Source organism: Bubalus bubalis, chromosome 11, assembly GCF_019923935.1.
Source record: "Bubalus bubalis isolate 160015118507 breed Murrah chromosome 11, NDDB_SH_1, whole genome shotgun sequence".
Lineage (NCBI taxonomy): Eukaryota > Metazoa > Chordata > Mammalia > Artiodactyla > Bovidae > Bubalus > Bubalus bubalis.
Genome location: NC_059167.1, coordinates 30,098,336 through 30,115,313, shown reverse-complemented (window position 1 = coordinate 30,115,313; position 16,978 = coordinate 30,098,336). Strand labels below are relative to the sequence as shown.

Sequence of the window (16,978 nt, the reverse complement as noted above, 5' to 3'; positions counted from 1 at the left end):
CTCCCAAACTTTTTAATTAGAGATTTTGTTGTATCTAAGAGAATGTATCTGCATCCAAAATGAATTCTAGAAGGAAAAGAACAGAAAGGAAGTAGAAGTTTGCCAGGCACTCAGGATGGAAGCGCTTAAATGCAGTTCTATTTGCTATGCTCTGTGTGTCTGTGGATGGACTGTGGGGATCAGCTTTACTCATTGAAAGATTATGATGGTTGATTGTTCCCTGATGCTGGCTTCTACTATGATGGGAGGTGGCCTCTGAGCCTGCATCTGTTGCCTTCATTCATCTTGTCTTTTTCTCTCTGTGCCTCATACTAAGTCACTTCAGTTGTGTCTGACTCTTTGTGACCCTATGGACCATAGCCCACCAGGCTCCTCTGTCCATGGGATTTCCTAGGCAAGAATACTAGATTGAGTTGCCATGCCCTCCTCCAGGGGATCTGCCTGACCTGGAGATTGAACCCACGTCTGTTACATCTCCTGCATTGGTAGGCGTGTTCTTTACCACCAGGACCACCTGGTGAACATGGTTTGGTCTTTCTTCAAACTCTGTTTCTCTGCGCCTTTCTTCTGACTCCTCGCTCTAGATCCTAACTGGAAGGCACTCCCCCCACCTGGGGGGAGGGATTGTGTCTTGGCTTTGGAGGAAGAAGTTGGCAAAATAAGTCTGTCTTTTCGGTGCTCAGGTCTCTCCACTACCCTAAGATCATTGGTTGGGAAAAAGCACTTTGGGGTCGGTAAAGAGATCATTGCCTTAAGTATTAGTTGCTCAGTCGTGTCCAACTCTTTGCAATCCTGTGGACTGTAGCCCACCAGGTTTCTCTATCCATGGGATTCTCCAGGCAAGAATACTGGAGTGGGTTGCCATGCCCTTAGAGGAAGTGAAAAGAAAAATTGTGGTTAGAAATAAGTGTCTATTTTCTACCAATGAGAGCACCCCTATGCTTAGGCATCATTTTCCAACAAAAATGGTTTATGCACAAAGTGCCTACACTGCTATTACTCAGGGAGAGATGGTCCAAGGCCTTCTCGAGGGAAGAGCCAGGAAGAGACTGTGAAATCCAAAATGTGATTGCTTTCATGCAAATGGTGCCCAGTTCTACAAACTTGCATTACTGCAGACTACCAAAGATTATTTACTTGAAGCCTACTAAGAACAATTAAGCACCACTAAGCTTCTGAACCGGAGAAGGCGACGGCACCCCATTCCAGTACTCTTACCTGGAAGATCCCATGGATGGAGGAGCCTGGTAGGCTGCAGTCCATGGGGTCACTAAGAGTCAGACACGACTGAGTGACTTCACTTTCACTTTTCACTTTCATGCATTGGAGAAGGAAATGCAACCCACTCCAGTGTTCTTGCCTAGAGAATCCCAGGGACTGGGGAGCCTGGTGGGCTTCTGTCTATGGGGTTGCACAGAGTCGGACACAACTGAAGAGACTTAGCAGCAGCAGCAGCAGCAGCAGCAAGCTTCTGAACTACATTGCTTCATAGTATAAAATATAATGCAATGTGAAATACTTACATATTAAATTATAAAATAAAGATGCATGAGAAATAGGTATTATATATAATAAATATAGTATAAACTCGTGTGTTCAAGTTTATAATGTTTTTATAAAGTGAATGAAAAATTATTGTTTATTCCTCTAATTTTTTTTTATTGTTACTGAGCTTTGCATTTTTTCTTTTCAAAAGGGCGAACAGGCAGAGGGGCTGTGGGGACTTCTGCCAGGTCTAAGTTGGCCATAGTCAAAAAAGTTTGAGGGTGCCATCCAGAGAAAGGACACTGCAATTAATTTCCCCCAGCTTCCTCTCTTTTTTCCTCAGAGTGGTTTGAGAATTAATGGTTGGACAATGAAGCATTTCTGCATCCCCACACAGGAAATGATGGAGAAGTTCTAAGTGTGACGGTGTAAACATGTTATCATCTGAGACAGAAATAGTTGCCTTGTCCACCCAGAGGTACAGTGAGCATATGGGTTGTTGTCTTTTCATCTCCATTTACTATCTGCAGTTTCCCTTTAATAAAAGAACAGAGAAAAGAGAACTAATCCAGCAGTTTAGGCTTCTCGTCTATTATAAGGAGAAGAAAAATTCAAAGACAAAAATCAGTGTGGAATATTTTACTTGCAAGCTTTTAGAAGATACATATAAACAGAGATCAAAGGAAGGCAGAGACACCAGGAGACATGGTTGATTATATCCTTCCAACAGTGATAATTGTGCCTCAATTTGCAGGGAAATAGGTTCCCTTTCACAGACCTGATGATGCGAGCTGTGGCCGAGACTGGAACACGTCCGGCGCATCCCAGAGCTCCAGCATGGGGGCTTTAGTGGGCTCTGCCCCCCGCCCCAGCACTTCACGGAGTTCCAGGGGGAGTTGGTGTCTGTGGCAGGATCTGGGTCTGGGTCCTCCTGGCTTCTCATCAGCCCAAGGGCAGAGCACCCACAGAGAAATACACTCCACATGCCATATGCAGTGGCGGTGCTTTGTATCTACATTTCTTTAGTTACAAAATATACATTTATTATACCAGAGTTGGAAAATTCTAAACCATAGAAAAAAGAAAATAAATGTCATCATAATCCCTGTGCTCGAGAGGAACCACTGTTGCCATGCTGGTCCTGCTTCTTTCAGTCCTGCGTGTGTGTGTGTATATGCACATCTACATGCAGTCAGACATCAACAAGGACTTCCCAGCCCTTCTTGTTTCTGACGAGGCTCAAGCCTGCCGCATGTTCTCCAGAAGCCCGAAGTCTTTCCTAGTGTTCTGGAAATTCCAGGAGTCTCATGTCCTCTGGATCACCTCCGTCTCCAAGCATCTGTTTCTACAGCCATTTTAATTGCGTTGTTCTGCATTTCATGAACCTAGACGAATACTAAGTCTTTCTTTGGATTTCCATCCCAAATGTCCACTCACACAAAGCGTTTATTGTTAAAACTGACTTTACTGAAAATGGCAGGTGGGGCAGAGTTAGAGTTTAGCTTGCAGCCATAGTAGCGCCTACAGATGGAGGGCCAGGCATCTTTGTGCCCTGCAGGCAGCCCAACACCACCCTCCTGCCCCCCTTGGGGAATGTCTGACTCTGGGGATCTGGGACTCATATCTTCAGCTCTCTCCTCCACCTTTGGTTCCATACCCCCTTCTCCCCCACAAGCCAACATAGCCCCCCAAACCTCCTGTTGGTCTGCACCTTTCAACACCAGACCCTCAAGTTCTCTTTCCTCAAACAAGGGATTTGTGAATGAATTTTCTTAAACAAGGACCTTTCTTCTTCCAGTAACTGTTAGAATAACAAAAATCTTGAGATCATACTCTATATACATCTTTATTCTGCCTTTTAAAATTGACCATTACATTTTTAGCACTTTCTCTGTCACTAAACCCTTAATGACACAGTATTTCATTGAATAGTTGCATTCATTTCACTAGTCTGCTATAGTTGGGCAGTCTTTGCTTTGGGGAAATTTATAAAGCAGAAGTAATGAGCTCAAAGGGGTGTGAATATTCTTAAGGTCTAATACTAATTGCCAGATTGTCCTCCAGAAAGGTTAGGTCAATTTGCATACTCCCCAGCTATAAAGGAGAGTGTCAAGTAACATGATTCTTTAAATGATTTGCTAATTTGGCACTGGCTGTGTTAAAGACTATTTCAGGGTAGCAAAGTGTCTGGTCACTCAGCGCCTCAGAGAGCCTGAGGCATGAAGGGAGTTCTTGGCCTGGCTGGACTCCAGGACCCTGACGTGGGTCCACAAACCTCTCAGGACCTCTAGTGCCACTGCCTCACCCAGGCAAGGACACCTACTGCCTCGGGTAACCCAAGCAGGCCCTTGCCCCTGCCCCCTGCCCTTAGAGAGGTAACATTCCTGGGCAGCTTCTTGTCCACCTTGGGTATGCTGCCCTTGGCCAGGTCTCCCAGCCATTCCTGAACAGAGAAGGAAGGCATTGGGCACTCCACTGTCTCCCTGGCTCAGTGGGGAACAAAGTCTAGACCCACCAAACTCATTTCTTTCTCCCTCATTGGAACTAGAACATGATCAAGAGCATCAGCTCCCTCATTGCCCATCCTTCCCATAGAGAGTTTCAAGGGCTCTGCTTTCCCTTCCCCTGAGGTCAGAGGGCTGCCAACAAACAGAGCCTTGGAGCTCATCTTTCCTTCCCACACCCCTTTCTTTCCTTTCTGGAGGTGAGAGAGATCCAGGGAATCTGAGCCCTTCCCCCCTTCACGGTTAGGACAGTGGTTAAGTTGCACTTTTCCCACTTAGCAGAGCACACGTGTACACAGGCAGCTGAGACACTGGCCGTCCAGACTATTTTTAAACAGACTAAAAATACTGACTTACCTCAGAGGACTGTGCTGAAGGGACTTGTTTAGGGTATCGGATGAACCTTTACAAATATAAAATGCTTTGCGTCACCCTTCTCTTAACGCCCACCGTACAGGTTCCTCTGCTGGGAGCCAAGCAGGAAGAGAGTTGTAAACTCAGGCTGGCAAAGGGATGGGGGTAATGGGCAGACTGGGTTTTGTGCTGCTCTGTGTGATTCAGCCTCTCTAGACCCTGGACAACCCTGGGGGCAGACCCTGAATTGCCAGGCTCAGTACAGGGCTTGACACAGAGAAAGTGCCCCATAAATGTTGATTGTCGGCTAGGACCATGCAGGTGATGGAGGCCAGCTGCCAGAGATGCTGTGATCTCTGATACCCCTGTTGAGCCCAGGCATACCCTCGTCCCCCTCCTGCCCCAAGTCCTTCCACAGTGTCCTCGGACCTGTCGCCACCTTGCTGTTGCAGAGCAGAGGAGGGTCAAGTGCTCTTCTGTTCCAGGTCAGGCCCTTTGGATTTAACCTTGAGGCAGAGGCTCAGCTGCCCTGACAACCCGCATCTCCTTTCTGCAGCAGCACCTCCCGCAAAGGTAGCTAGGCACGTCCTTGGCTGCCGGCTTCCCGGGGCGATAAAAATAGCTGAGGCCCTGCAGCTGCTGAATGATGAGTTCTGGAAGGAGATGATCGATTCTCACAGCTGAGCCCCGGGGTCAGTGAGCGCTGTGCAGGCAGAGGGGCCTGGGGTGAAGGCTGGGCTCGGCCCTGGGCCGCTATAGATAGAGCTGTTGACAGAGGGATCCAGGCTCTCCGCACCTGAGGGGAGCACAGCGTCAGCTAATTAAAAGGAACTGCAAAGGGCTCTTGTGGAAGGCAGACCATGCACCATTTTCTTTTAGGCCAGAGTAGACTTTTTTTGATAAGTGCATCATCTCCACACCTTCATGTGGAACAAGGTTCCCACCAGGGCAAGAGTTGTTTCCAGGGAAAGTGATAGGGTCATAAAGCGCCAGGAGCCCATCTTCCCCTGAAACAATGCTGAGGAGCTGGCGGGGCTTATGAAACACCCTAGGGACACAGATGTCAGGCAGCTCCCTACGGCCTGAAGTCACCCCCTGCCCCTCCCTTAGGCTGCAGCAGGGCTCTGCTCGCCTTGCCAGGGGCCTGGGCCTGGGCCATAGACCTGGGCTGCTCCGGTTCTTCACGGTGATCTAAGGTGAACTGTGCCCACGGAGCTCCTGGCTGCTAACAGAGTAGCTTTGAAGCCGGGTCCCACATCACGAAGCTGCTGGGCTGTGCACAAGTAAACAGCTGGACAGGTGATGTTGTACAGCTGGACCAGATCTGGACGATTCAGAAACAGGGCCATGTGTGTTTCCAGTGCATGCTCTTTAGGCAATCTATAGCTCAGTGTGTTCTGTAAAGCACCAATAATAAGGTTTCAGAGACAGAAGGAGAGAGAGAAGAAATTGCTGGAGGAAGGAGAAATGAAGAGGCAAATATGAAAGAATATGCTTTCCCATGTGATTATTAAAAAGACAATGAGTTGATGAAGTGGCCAAAAACAGAAGATCATCCAGACGGCCGCTCCCCAGGAGAAGATGCAGGACTGTAATCGGAGCAGAGGGCTGGGAGGGACCTACTGGTTTCTGTGAAAGAAACGAACAAAAAAAAGACTCTGCAGAGAAGCCTGGGTTAGGATCACAGGCTGGAAGGAGAAGGGACCCTCTCTTTGTCTTTTATGCCACCTGTTGGGCATCTAGGTGTGTCTTTGTCTCTCTGGAGACACAGGAGTTGCACAAACTCATGCAATCCCCTCTTCACTGTTCTTTGTTTAGAGGTGGGGTTGTGCGTGTTAAGATGCTTTAGTCATGTTTGACTCTCTGCAACACTATGGGCTGTAGCCCACCAGGCTCCTCTCTCCAGGCAAGGATACTGGGAGTGGGTTGCCATTCCTCCTCCAGGAGATCTTCCCAACTCAGGAATCGAAACCACATCTCATATCTCCTGTATTGGCAGGCAGGTTCTTCACCTGTAGTGCCACCTGGGAAGTGCAGAGAAGAAATTTCAGAACAGTAAGGAAACAACCCCAGGGCCTTCCCAAGTGGTCTAATTCTTAGGATTTCACCTTCTACTGCAGGGAGTGCCGGTTCGATCCCTGGTTGGGGATCTAAGATCCTATATGCCTCACGCCTAAAAATCCAAAAGTTAAAACAGGAACAATATTGTAACAGATTCAATAAAGACTTTAAAAATGATCCACATGAAAAAAAACAAACAGGAAAACAACTTCACAGGTCACCTCCAGGTCTGTTCCTGGCATTTATGGGGGAGAAATGGAGAGTCCTTCTCTGGCAAACCCACCTCTGTCCACACAATGAGGGTCCTCCACATACACACACTGTATAGACACCCCAGCCCTAGCTCTGGCTCTCCATCCCACCAAAACACCACCACTTGGCCACTGCCTGGGGCCAGGAGTGTGCACATGGGCTACCCTTTGGAGGTCAGACCTGGGAAGAGCGCAAAGGCTGAGGCCATTTGGACCTGGAATTTCCAGGTTCCAGTTCCCTAGAACAAGCCTAGAGGTGGCGGGTTGCGGGGGGGTGGGGGGAGTGTCACTGGATCTAGGTGGACACATCCTCATGGTCACACAGACTTTTCATTGCCTCATGAAAGTGGTGTGACCCAGGAAGGTGAAAATCGGGCCCTTAAAGGGTAGGGTTGAAGGCAGGAACCCCAGTTGCTCAAGTCTAACTGGTACTGAGTACATCAAACTGAAGCTGTCCAAAACAGGATGAATTTCCCGCCAAATCGATTCCTCTCCTTGCATTCCACCTCAGTGCCATCTTCCTCCCCCAGGGAACTCTGGAATCCCAACTCCTTCCCCATCTCTGAAGCAGCATTCAGGTCTAGGAATTCCAGCTCCTCCAGAATCTTCCTTCTCTTTCAGTCCTTGGCTACAACCCAGTGAGAACTCTCACTTGTGCCTGGACTGATTCCCTGGTCTCCTGGCTTGATCTCCTCCCATCTGATTTCCACACTGCCACCCCAGCAGTTTTTCCCCAGTGTGAGTATGACCTCTCTACCTTCTGTCCTACTTAAAGCTCTTCAGGGGCTCTCTGTGCCAACAGGATCAAATCCAAGCTCTTCAACCCAGCACACAGATCTCCCTCTAACCCTCCTCTGCCCCCCTCCTCTCCCCCAGCCTCCAGCTCTCAAACCTAGCCAGATTCACTCACTGTGAGTACAGTGTACCCTTTCTGACCTCCTTGCTCCTTGCTCATTTTGCGCCTTCTGCCTGCAGTCTCCTTGCTTGGCATCCTGGTCAATGTGTATTTTCTCCCAAATGGTAACCTTTTCAATGCCCCCTACCATCTCTTTCCACCCCAGGTAAAACTGATCCCCTTATCTGTAACTGAACTGATGCTCACAGCATAGCAATTAACACATTTTCTGGTATTTACTTGTTTGCGAGTCTTTTTTTTCCTAACTAGCCTGTAAATTCCTGAATGCAGGGGCTAAATTCTTCTTCTTGACATCCCTATGCTTGGCATGGGAGCATGTGTTGAACTGGAAGAGAAAAGCATCCCTGTGATCAAAAATCCTCATCTTTACCACTGCACCACCTGGGAAGACCTGCTGCCACAATCAGATTGTGTGTTGATGTGCATATATTACTTGCTTCATTTTTAGCAGATATCATGTAGAACAATTCTGAAACAATAGGCAGAAACTGATCACGAAGTTCAGGCATGCATTCAAGGCAGGGATGAGTCCATAAAAGGAGTCTTGCTGAGAACCTTTGGCGCCGCCAGCAGCTGGAAAGGCTCTCGGAGCCTGCAGAAGTTCCAGGGTTGCGGACTCTCTGTCTCAGGTGCCAAGGTCATCTCAGGACGAAGGCCAGGTCAGTTACTTCGGCCACTTGGCAGGCTTCTTCCTCACCCTTGGAAGGGGAGGGAGGGGAAGGGTAGACAGGTGTGAAACCTACTTAGGTGGTCAAGGCCCAACTGCCCATCTCATCCATCCATGATACTTTGAATGTGGTAGTACCAAAGATATAATCATGAGAAAGACACAGCCCTGCCATTGAAGGGCCCTCACTCAGCTTGGAAGACAGGGAAATAAACCAGTGGTAACCATGGAGCAGAACACCTGCCAAGAAAGAGTGAAATACCATGTGATTGAAGGCCCCCGAGCACGCATTGCCCACCTCCGTCGTATGACTCCTGGTCCTGTGTGCTCTTCACCTCACTCTTTTCTGTTGCAGGGCCTCTGTCCTTGCTCACCAGCCTTCTCTGCATACCTCGTCCCCTGCTGGCCCCTCTTCATCTTCCAGCTTCCGCTATCATTCCTCACAGAGACCTTCTTCATTGCCTAGCCTATGGCAACTTCTCCATTTTATTCCTTGTCATTTGGTTTAGGCTTCTTGTTTATTTCCTTTAAAGCACTTACCAGGTGTGACTATTTCATTTATTTAAACGTTATTATCTCTTAAATCCACAACAGAATAAGCTCCAACAGAGGCTACATCCATCCTATTTTCTCTCGTGTGAACAGCATCTGGCACATAGTAGGGGCTCAAGAATCATTTATGAAGCAAGTGAAGGAAAAAAGGACTCTTGTGAATCCTCTAGTGTGTGATGGGGGAGATGTCACGTAAGGCTTCCCAGAGACAGGGCATTTGAGCAGGGTCTAGAAGCACTGTTAAGTGTTTGCCAGATGGCAGGACAGTCACAGGTGTACGAGCAGGGATACACATAGCCCATCTGGGAGGGTAGGGAGGGGCACGACCGCTGTTAGCAGTCTGTCCCTTTTTGTGTCCAGCCACTAACTGATGCGTGGGGCGAGGTAAACTATTAAAAGTCTGTTTTGACACATCGACCTCTTTGGCAAGCCCATTGAATTCAGCACACGAGTTAAACAAATGCAGCACAGCTGAACAATTAGAACTCAGGGAGCTATACTTGAGGGACCCAACAAGGACAACAAGGACACTCAAGTGACCTCAGATGATTCCAAAACCTGGGAAAAATACCCCGGCAAGCCCAAGTCATCTGATCATGAGACTCATCTCCTGATCGCCTCTGACTGCTTACAAAGAGCTGGCCAAGGACATTCCAACTCTTCCAGACCATCAGGCCAAGTTCCCAGGGACAGCTAGCCACTCAGCGCTCTCCCCCATCACACCCAAGGGCTGCCTCCCATCAGCTGGCAGATACCTGCCCCAGAGCCAGCAAAACCACCACCACTTTTTTACAGGGCCACGGGGAGAGGCTGTGGTCGGCAGAGCCCGGTGATTTATGACCTCCAGGCTCACCACCAGCACTGTGCCAAGTAGAGTCTCCAACTTCCCCAGGCATGGTCTCTCGGTTCCAGTGATTTATGGATCCCGAGGGGGCCACTCACTTTTTCCTTCTCCTCTTTCTGCACCCTCCTCCCAGGACAAACAGGTTTCATACCCTGTGGTCTTATTGCGTGTGATGACAAAAAGAGGCTCCATTGGCCCATATCCTCTCTGCACCTGCTGTCAGGGGATGATGGCTGTTGATCGGCAGCCACATCCATTTCGCTGGCATTTCTTCAGCTCTTTGTGTGGTGCCCGGGCACCAGCCGTCGTGTTCTTTCTATGGCTTTGTCGGTTGCCAGGATCCACTTCCCACCTGTAGCAGGCCTGGCTCAAGACTGCGAGGTTGGGTTTTCTTTCTGTCCTTCTTTCTCTCTTTCCCTCCCCCATCTGTGTGTGTTAGTTGTTCAGTCATGTCCAACTCTTCGTGACCCCATGGACTGTAGCCCACTAGGCTCCTCTGTCCATGGGATTCTCCAGGCAAGCTTACTGTAGTGCCAGTCCCTTCTCCTGGGGGATCTTCCCCATCCAGGGATTGAACCCTGGCCTCCCACATTGCAGGCAGATCGTTTACTGTCTGAGCCACCAGGAAAACCCCTCCATCTATAAGAATCCATAAATCTCAGCTTGATTTCTTGGCATGAAGAACCCAAGTGTCTGAATTTCCTTCCACGAGAGTTGAGCAGTCGTAATAGTCTCCCTGTCAGTGCTGCCTTTGAGCAGCTGATACCCTGAACCTGCTCTGTTTGTGCTGTGCAGTGAGTGGGTCTTGAACTTCTTCCAAATCATGCCTTTATTCCAAGTGGTCACAGGAGAACAGGAAAATGGCACTCTTGCATTGCTCTTGGGTTCTATCAAGGCAGTGGCATCCTTGGGATCCAGAACATGGAGAGGCACAGTCGAGACAGAGTGGGAGGGAGGTGGGGGAGTACCTCGCAGTGCCGCCAGCTTTGAAGGCCATGCATGCATGCTCAGTCCCTTCAGTCGTGTCTGACTCTTTGGGACCCCATGGACTGTAGCCCACCAGGCTCCTCTGTCCATGAGATTCTCCAGGCAAGAATACTGCAGTGGGTTGCCATGCCCTCCTCCAGGGGATCTTCCTGACCCAGGGATTAATCTTTTGTTTTCTGCATTGCAGGTGGATTCTTATTGCTGAGCCACCTGGGAAGCCCTTGAAGGCCATAGTTCCTTGGCAAAGAATCATAACTCTCTTGAACCTGCATGGGGTATTTGGGCATTTACCAGGTAGAGGCCGGTGTCTGCAGGAAATCACAAGCAAAAAGCAAGAGCAGCCATTCAGTGAGATCAGACCCTTTTCTCTCTGCTGTGCACTGGCGAGTGGAAGCAAGGGTAGACAGTCCAGCACCATGGCTCTCATGCTCACCCTGCGGCAGTGCCTCTGTGTTCTGCTCAGGAGAGCTGACGTAAGCCAGCCCAGTTGGCTTTCAGCTCCAAAGGTGGCACGCAGCAGCAGGACATGTCCGGTCTCAAGGTGGGGGGTGGGGGTGGGGTGCCAGGGCTGCTTCTCCAAGTGCACCAGCTGCCTTCTCTCTGGTTTCTGGTGGCCTCCCAAGCCTTGAGGGGCCTGCCTGTACTCCTTTCATCAGCAGAGCCAGAGAAACTGTGGACTGGAGACTCTGGGATGTGGGGAAGGTGCCCACAGTGCTTGATCCAGGAGTCCCTGCTCTTAGGATGATGGCATATTGTGTGTGTGTGTGTGTGTGCGTGTTCAGTCATGTCCTATTATTTTGTGACGCCATGGACTATAGCCTGCCAGGCTCCTCTGTCCATGGAATTCTCCAGCCTAGAATACTGGAGTGGGTTGCCATGCCCTCCTCTAGGAAATCTTCCCGACCCAAAGAGTGAACCCACATCTCTTGCATCTCTGGCATTGGCAGGCAGGTTCTTTACCACTGCACCATCTGGGAAGCCTGAAGGCATATTGCGGGGAATTAGTAATGTATGATACCACTTTGGAGCACTCACTGCCTCTCAGGGACTATGCTAAGTACTTTACATCATCTCACTGAATGCTCTCAACAACTTGTCAGGAATCCCTTTTTTTCCAACTTTCACAGGTGAGGAAACTGAACTTCTTGAGAAATAATTATCACAAAACTAGTAATTGGGAGAGCCAAGAATTCTACATGACTCCCCTGCACATGTGCTTAATAAAGAAATTATACTGCTTTCCATGAGGGTTATTAGGAATTCATATATTTAAGAAGCACTAGGTAAATTAGTCAAAATTCCAAACAATAGTTAAATCTAGGATGTTCAGATAAAGCAAGTAAATTTCCAAAATATAAGTTGAGACAAAGCAGAAATACCACCTACCCCTCTGACTCCCAGGACGATTCTAAGGCAGCCACCAGCTGCTTTGGTTTCCTCTGCTCCTGGGGATGGCAAGGGGAAGGGCACCTCTCAGCTCCTCCTGGACTTACCTGGTTGGGGTGAAACCTTGAGCATAGACTGCCAAGGACCCAGACATCTTGGGGGCACCATTTTTCTCCCTACCATGTACAGGTTTTCTCATTCAGTCTTCATGGTAGCCACATGAAGTATATATTCTTATTATACTCATTTTGCAGATGGGAAAAGTGAGGCTTCCAGAATTTACGTGACTTTCCCAAGGTCACATCTGCTTGAGCTGCTCTAACAAAATACCATAAACTGAATGGCTTAAACAATAAAGATTTTTTGCAGTTTTGGAGGCTGGAAAGTCCAAGATTAACGTGTAGGTAGACCCAGTATCTGGTGAAAGCCTACTTCCTGGTGTGCAGATGGCTGCCTTTTTACCCTATCCTCACGTGGCAGAGAGAGGGAGAGAGAGAGCTCATGTCTCTTTCTCTCTTTGTAAGGGCATTAATCTCCCTAGGAGGTCCCCACCCTCATGACCTCATCTACTCCTAATTACTTGCCAAAGGCCCCACCTCCAAACAGCATTGCCCTGGAGATTAGGGCTCCAACATCTGGATTTGAGACAGAATATTTGGACACAAGTGTTCAGTTCATAGCAGTCACATAACCAGGAAGTGTCAGAACCAGGATCTGAGCACAGATGATCTGACTCGGTTATATTCTAGTGATATTTTCCCATAAGTGATATATGGCTCTTCTGTAGCCTATTTTTTAAAAAATTAAAGTGGAGTGCACTTGCTTTACAGTGTTTCAGGTATACATCAAAGTGGTTTGGTTTTTTAATATATATATATATGCACATATATACATATTTGATTATTTTTCATTATAGGTTATGCAAGAGTTTGAATATAGTTCCCTGTGCTATACAGTAAATCCTTTGTGTTCATCTATTTTATGTATAGTGGTGTGTATCTGTTAATCCAATACTCTTAATTTATTTCTCCCTGCCTTCCCCTTTTGTTGTTGTTGTTCAGTCACTAAGTTGTGTCCAACTCTTTGTTACCCTATGGACTGCAGTACACCAGCCTTCCCTGTCCTCCACTATTTCCTGGAGTTTGCTCAAGTTCATGTCCATTGAGACAGTGATGCTATCTAATCATTTCATCCTCTGCTACCCGCTTCTCCTTTCACCTTCAGTCTTTCCCAGCATCAGGGTCTTTTCTAAAGAGTTGGCTCTTTGCATCAGGTGGCCAAAGTATTGGAGCTTCAGCATCAGTCCTTCCAATGAATATTCAGAGTTGATTTCCTTTAGGACTGACTGGTTTGATCTCCTTGCAGTCCAAGGGACTCTCAAAAGTCTTCTCCAGCATCACAATTTGAAAGCCTATTTTTTTTTTAAATTTCATAATGCATTTTGACCATATTTCTTTATGAATAAATATCTACAACTTTGTTTTAATGACTGGATCGTGGATAGGATGAGGATACAAAGGGTGGAGTCCAAATTCTTCTTCATGATACTCGTGATCTTATTGCTTTATATCTTTGTAAAACAAAGATAATAGTAATAATACCTACCATGTGATGTTGGAGACTGCATGTCAACATGATTTGCAAATCATAATTTTCTATATAATGTAAGTCATAATGATCATTGTTATTATTATGTACCAGGGTAAGGGGACTCCCCACGGGTTGGAGAGCTCTGGGGAACAGAAGTGCTGGTTATCTGGATGTGCTCCAGCTTTTAATCAGCTGGAAACCCATCTACTAGGGAATTGTCTTTCCGATTGCATTGGTTCTTCATTGAACGGAACGTATTAGACCAAGAGTTAGCAAACTGTTTTCTCTGAAGGGCCAGAGAGTAGATATTTTAGGCTTTATTTGGGCCACATTGTCTCTGTCATTACTGTTCAACTCTGCCATTATAGTGTGAGGGCAGCCACAGACAACAGATGTGAGGCCATGTTCCAAGAAACCTTTATTGTGGACATTGAAATTTGAATTTCATATCATTTTTTAATTATTTCAAACAGAATTTTTCCCTCTTTTTTTTAATTGGGGATAATTACTTTAAGTATTGTGTTGGCCTCTGCCACACATCGACATGAATCAGTCACAGGGATACATATGTAAAAATATGGACCGTTTCGTGAATTGGCATGCCATCCCTGTGCAGGGGCCACGCTAATCTCTGTATCGTTCCGATTTTAGTGTATGTGCTGCCAAAGCGAGCACTCACATGATTTTAACATCACAGAACAGTATTCACAAAACAGTATTCTTTTGACTTTCAAAATCATTTAAGACTACAAAAACATTTCTAGGCTCAAGGGCTGTAGTTTACCAAACTCTGAGTTAGATTATCAAGGGATGTTTTGTTTTTTTTTGTCATGGAAATGCATTTCGGATAACTTGCGTTGGAGTCACTGAGGAGGAGAATGCTGTTAAAGGTGCAGCTTCCTGGTCCCCGCACCAGACCCACTGAACCAGATTGTGAGGGAAACCACCTGGGCCCCTGCAGTTTCAGCAGGTTCTCCCAGGTGACTGTGAAATACATTAAGTGTAGGGAGCCATTTTAGCTAAAAGGAAACCAAGAGCGTTGGTAGAGAAGTTTTCAATTTTGGCAGGAAAATGAGGTCAACTGACAAAAACAAGTGTTTCCTACTCAGGCAGGTTCTTTTGGAATATTTTTAAAGTCACTTGGGTTCTCCTATTTATGAGTTTTTTTAGTCTTACTCAGACCCCCAGTGCTGTGTTTTCCAAAGAGAATGAGCAAGCACCGGAGCCCTCCTCAGATCATATTGATTTTTGTTCTGAGTCCACCTCCCTGTTTTTCTTCCTAGCTAAAAGACCCAGTTTTGTTCTGGCATTCAGCCTGAAGGAAGGGGACCCTTTTTCAATAATGTTTATCCCTTTTGCTAGATGTTTATCTTCAAGATGGCTCTTTAGGGAAAAGAAAAACCCTGCATCATGTTTGCCAATTCCTGTGGTGTAAATATGCCCACCACGGACAGTCTCAGGCTACCAACAGGAGATCACCAAATGGAGGGTGTGGGGAGAGACGTGTGCTGTGAGCTCATTTGAGCTGATATGAGCTGCCCTGTGGCCACCCAGGGACCATGGGTCAAAGTCAATCATGGTGATGCCATCTCTCTGTAGTAATTGGCTTGTGACCAAAAAATATTCTGGGGCAGTACTGAGTGCTTTAAGAAAAGTTTTCTTTATCAATAAAGGAAGGGGTTACTTCTCTTATTTCACTGCAGTAATTCATACTCCACTGCAGTTAGTACTGACAGGCATCTTGTGGTCATGAAGGCAGCTGGCCTGAGGACAACTCATACATCATGGATGTTAGAACAGAGCCAGGGAAGGGACTCAGGTCCTCGGTGATGTGATGAAGCTGCTGAAAGCACTGTGTTTCAGGACTTCTAGTTCTGTGCATTCCTAAATATTCCAGGTTGTTGAATCTCTGTGGGCTGCGATTTCTGTTACTAGCAGTAGAAAGCTTCCGAACTGATGTATCTTCTCTGCACTGACCACTCAGAAACTCAGCAGAGAAGACACACGAGTTATTACTCAGCCTGTAGCACCACACCAGGGGTGACTGCGGAGCAGAACTTCAAGGACTCCGCGGCAGTGGAGCTCAAAGTCAGCGTCTCACAGCTCATTCTCTCTCCCCTGCACCACCATCCAAAGCCCATTTACCATGTGAATTGTCACCAACTTTCTGTCTCGCATATCTTGCTCCAGCAGCGCTAGCGTAAGTGATGTGGGACATTACTAGGGCTCCAGCACCAGCTTGTGTGGCTGAGGTTTAAATGAATTTCATCAGCATGATTAAATACTTATTACATGAGTCAAACATACGGGCTTCATTAAGCTAGTGAACTCCCAGGAACCTCCTCTTCTGTTTATACAACCCATCTGGGCTCTCAGATTACTTTAAAGAAACGGGATAAATGGAGTTCGATATGACAGCCAGGTCGTCTTTCAGCATTATACTCTCAGAGGAAACACATCTTCCATTGCTAACTCTGGCTCCCATACAACTGGGTGCAGAGGTTTTTTCCATCTGCTTCTGGCCTCCGTGAAAGCCTGACATGATGCTGAAATTGAGACTTTAAGTGTAACTTGCCAGGACATGACAGACATACTTTTCTCATTGGAGCATGGAACGTTGTCTAAAGTCATTTGCAAAAACACAGACCCTGGGTCTTTTACAAGGAGGGCACACCTTGGAAGCAAAATAAAGGACAAGGTTTAATGAACTTACTGGGCCTCTGCTAGTCGTTATTAGAAGCTCTTTATCAAATTAAAGGCCTGCTGGGAAGGCAGCTGGGTGCCGAGCAGCAGTGACATGCGTTAAGTGCCAAAGTGGGTTTTAATTGGCTGTTTAAATGAGGAAAAGCTCCCTGCAGTGTGACAGACACACATGGCGGGTGTGTGCAAACACACAGGCACCCACACATGCACACACATCCGTGTGGAGCCCCAGGCAGTCTGGGAAATCACAGGAATCACATTTTTGGAATGCTGACATCCTCAAAGTGCGAACGCAAACCCACCAGGAAGGGAACCCTAAAACATGTGGCGTTCATCTCCATGAACGCCAGTTATTATCTCTGATAATAATAAATAACAGCGATGCAGCAGTAAGTTGTTTGAATGCTGCTGGATTCATACTGTACGTAGTCCAGCTACGCTGCCAAGGTCCTCTTACTCTAGGATCAAGCTCAGGGTTTTGCCTTGTCTTGCATGTCTATCAAGCCATCGACATATCAAATGGGGACACATTAGCTACCTTGCAGGAATGTTATAAGAGATTTACACAAAGCTCCTCACTGTGCCCAGTGTCTATAAAAATCCCAATAATTGATAATTATTTTGACCGAAGTAAAAATTTTCTACTGTTTTCTAAAAAGATTATTAGGGGTTACTGAT

The 16,978-nt window shown here is 47.1% G+C and overlaps 1 non-coding gene across 1 annotated transcript; it reads right to left on the bottom strand.

Annotated features, from left to right (window-relative positions):
* Positions 1–14,168: 14,168 nt before the first annotated feature.
* LOC112577918 lies at positions 14,169–14,272 on the bottom strand. The gene has a single exon (XR_003102115.1). It is a non-coding gene; the product is annotated as a U6 spliceosomal RNA (small nuclear RNA).
* Between the last annotated feature and the right edge of the window lie 2,706 nt (positions 14,273–16,978).